This window comes from Belonocnema kinseyi, chromosome 3, assembly GCF_010883055.1.
Source record: "Belonocnema kinseyi isolate 2016_QV_RU_SX_M_011 chromosome 3, B_treatae_v1, whole genome shotgun sequence".
Lineage (NCBI taxonomy): Eukaryota > Metazoa > Arthropoda > Insecta > Hymenoptera > Cynipidae > Belonocnema > Belonocnema kinseyi.
This window is the reverse complement of record NC_046659.1, coordinates 57,023,732-57,028,367: the sequence shown is the minus strand read 5'-3', so window position 1 is coordinate 57,028,367 and position 4,636 is coordinate 57,023,732.

The following is a 4,636-nucleotide window of genomic DNA, read 5'->3' as shown; positions in this document are numbered from 1 at the left end:
AATTAAAAAAAAATCGTTATAAGAATCTTAACGTACATAAAAAGAGCTTTCTAAAACATAATAAAAGTTCAATCGGTTATCCTAAAAGAAGACACACATAACCTATGGTTTGGTTTGGTGGATTAATGTAGGTCCACTGGGACTATATTTCAGTCAAGTTGCAAGCCAACAAAAAAAATTAATTTTAAGTGGGAACGCTTGACGTAATCTGCCCAATATATAACATTTTATAAATTTGAAGTAGTGGCGCTGGACCGAAATGGGGGGGGGGGGCTGTCCCCTGCCCCTCTATTCCGGCGCCATTGCTTTATAGGAATATTTAATAATAACATTTTTAATAATTTTATAAAACTCTTAAAAAATTCAACTATTTGAAATGAAAACTTTTAAGAAGTCAGCAATCTTACATTCATACAATTGAGCAATCTTAGAAAACAAAATAATAAGAAATGGCAGTTAATTAAAAAAAAGATAAAAATTTTAAAGTACTTAAAATTGAACGACAATGAAAAATCTTACATTAACCATAACATGTTATAAAAAAGTGTACAAAATAAAATATGCATTATACATATGTGATTGAAAAGTATTGAACCCTAACATACCAAACAATTTTAATTTGAAAACATTTTCTGTGAAGAAAAATGTTTAATTCGAGGCCCGAAGCATAAAACTTTTGCATAACTTGACTAAAAAGATCTAAATCTTATTTATAGTGACATTTTAGTAACATTTTTTACTTATTTATAATTTTTGACAACTCTAATGAAAACTGAAACTACCAAAAGAAATAGTTGTGGGTAATTTCCGTAACATTTTAAAACTTTAGAAGACATTGTTTAGAAATTGTAAATAAAAAAGTACAAAAAATGTCCTGTCTTTAACTAATTAACAATGTTTTAATATTTGCAGCACGTATGCGGCGCACGTATGCTGATTTGTTACCCTTGGCACTCATGTACTGATTTCTCATGAAATGTGCTGATTTGTACCTGAAAAGGCGAATTTTTTCATTTTTTTACATATTTTCGTTTTTATACATGCACTTTGAAATTTTTTCCCCCGTTAACAGAATGTAAAATAAAGATGAATTTTTTCTTACATTTGATAAAAAAGAATAGGATTATTTTTGTATATTTTCATCCCAATGAGAAGGTATTGATTTTATGTCTGTCTGTCTGTAGTCTGCAGTCTGTAGCCTGTAGTCTCTATTCTTTAGGCACGATAGCTTTCTGGAAAATTGATCAGATGGGATTCTGCTTCGGTACACTTTTTTAAGACCTAAAAAGAAAGAACAAGTTCGTAAATCAGCTATTTTGGATAAAAATTCAAAGTGAGCTCATTTTCAAAACTTTTGAAACAATGGAAACATATTTTTTTAAGATTAACAAATTCTATTTACGACTATTTATAGTACTCAGAAACTCGAACAATTTATCCTAATGCCTTTTTTCGATGAAAAGAAAATTATCAGAGTTATAGCATTAAAAAAAAAACTAAAATGAACATTTTAAGCCAAAAAAAAACATGATATGAAGAAAAGTCAAGAGAAGGAAAACGTTGATTTTCAAAAGCCCTACAAGATTGTCATGACAACTTTTTGAATCTTGTCGAAAATTAAAATTTTTATCATGCTAAAAATAATGAAAAATCCAAAATCGCATTTTGTGGGAAAGCTATGCAAGATAAGAAAAATATTAATTAACTAAAATGGTACGCCCTGAAAAGGTCTACAAATGTCTTATTAATCACTTTTCGATAGGACGCGTAGTTTTTGTTTTTAGTTGTGAAAAAACAAAATAAATAAAAAATTGAATGTTTTGACAAACGACACAAGCTATGAAAAAAAATGAATAGACACATAGTTTTTGTCTTAATCGTAAAAAATAACATTCAAATGAAAAATTTAATTTTTCAGAAAATGACACAAGGTACGAACTAAAATTAACAGACAAAAGTTGTTGACCCAAAAAAGATCTATAAATTGGTTATTAATAATTCTTAGATAGGAAGAGTAGATTTTCTTTCAATCGTAAAAGATAACATTAAAAATTAAAAAAATAAATTTTTGGAAAACCGACACAAGTGACGAACAAAATTAAAAGACAAAAGATGTCCAACAAAAAATATCTACAATTTTGTTATAAAATCTGATTGTAAAAATGTATTAAAAGTAAAAAAAAAATTTGGAAAAAGGACATAAGATGCAATAACATTTTATTTAAAAAAATTTTTCGCCTAAATTACATCTACATTGAATCTAAACAAATTAAACATATGGAAAAACGACACAAGGTACAATAAAATGTTTAATAATAATTTTTATTTTAATAGAATACACTTTTTTTATGATAAAAATAAGACAATTAAAGTACTTTTGTTCCAATACTAATGCATATTATGAATGGTAATAATATAATTTTCTTCAAATGACATACATTTTTCAGGGTGGCTAAAAATAAAATTTAATACATATTAAGAAACAAATATTAAAGAATTCATTAGATATAATATTTGTACGTTATTTTGTAATATCTGAATAAACAACCCTATACCGGGGTACATAAATAAATATAATATACATTTCATGTAATAGATTTGAACATAATGTAGAAAAGTTCGCATTTTCGATGAAATCAAATGCGAAACATGAGATGCGTGATGAGAATGTGTTCTTTAAAGCTGAAAGAGCTTATTTAAAAAAAGAGAATTCACAATCACCAAATGATAGTTGTCGATGCCTTGACCTTTAGTTTTAAAAGGCTTGCTCAAGAATGTGGGATAAATACAAAGACCGTGCGCGAAGCTCGAGACAAATATATTATCGAGCGCGCAGCGCGAGAACCAAATCTCGCGCGCCCTATACACACTCAAACTTGCGACCGAAACGAGCCGCACATATAGCGTACGACGACAATGTGCCCGCGCTGCAAGCAGATTTTTTTTTAATGGCGTTTGGCTAGCGAAGGTTTGGTTACCTACTTGCTTGATGTGTACCCAAAATGACCAAACGCCCATTGATAAAGGTTTTACCCATTGATAAAGGTCCCGCGTGACATGACATGCGCCTATGACAACACAACAAATTTTAAAATATAGGGAAAATTAACAGTTAAAAAATTTGTTTGATTTAGACTTCAGCGTTTTAAAATATCCTCTTATTTGATAGTATCATAGAATAAAATGGAGCGATACCGGACATTTTATAATAAATATCAGGCAAAAATATAGTGCGGTTATTGTTTACTGTTATTTGGAATCAACGTTGATAAATCGATTTTTAACTATACTAAAACCTTCGTAAGTATAAAATTAAGAACTTTATCCCTTATTATAAATAGTTTGTATAATTCTTTTCGAATTTTATCCTAAAATGGCAATTCAGCGCGACCAGCCAAAAGTAGGTGCACCCAGATACACCGGCGAGCCTAGAATAAGCTTGTATTTATTGTACACCAAACTCTCGCTTTCAGTCACCCCGTTCTCGGCCTTCCTAGAACTGCTAGCTCGCATAGTTTCTCAGGGGAGCAGAATCAGAGCGGCTGCGACATTATATATATTCCAACTGGAAACGAGTCAGGCGGCCCTCACTGTTTACGTTTCGATCCCTCCGAAATAAGTCCAAGGTTATTTGAACGCAACCTCCGACACTTGACTGAAAGCGAGAGATTGGTGAACTTTATATTTAATAATTAAATTAATAAATTAATCAATTCCGTAATAAAAGGAGTCTCATGAGATATGGAAAAGTGAATTTTGGATTACAAAGGGATTCTGAAAGGATAAATAAGATTTTTTTTATTGTAAAATAAGTCTGAGGGTATATGGAAAATGTGATTTCACCTCGGCTTTTTTATTATTCATTTATTATTTACGGGCCCGGTTTCCTCTTAAAGAGTCTCATAATTTATTATTGCTTATTATTATTTGAGTTCTATTGTTAATAAGCCATAGAATGTTTTTATAATGTTCAATATATTTATGTCATGTAAAATAATGAATTTCTATATTCAAAATATTGGTTAATTTTAAAAATTGATGATTTTTACACTCATCAGAGAAGGAACACTTTTTTAGTGCCACAAACTTCTTAAGGCCATGTTCGTTGGCCAGCTATTTTGGATAAACATTTAAAAAGTTAGAACATTTTCAAAATTTTGGAGACTATTTTCTTGTTAATAAAAAATTCTATGTATGGCTATTTCGCAGTAATGAGAAAGTCGAACAATTTATTTTTACGACTTTTCTCGGTAGAAAGAAAATTATCAGAATTATACTGCCGTACAAACTAAAAAGATACATAAGTAACATTGCCGCTTAGGGTCATTCTCGTAAACTTAGTAATGAAAAATTTGACCGAAACGTCAATGTCACTTATGTATCTTTTTAGTTTGTACGGCAGTATGGCTTTTCGTAGCTTTTTGATTGCCCTACAACATTCCCTTAACAACTTTTTAAATTTTCTCGAAAAATCGACAATTCAAATTTTGTTCAAACAAAAAACAATGAAAAATAAAAATTCCATTTCATGGTTAAGTTGCAGATTCTGAAAGAACACCCTCAAAAACCCCCTGTATAGAATTTTGGTCAAAAATAACATTGTTTTTCCAAGAGATTAATGCGATAATTAGAATAA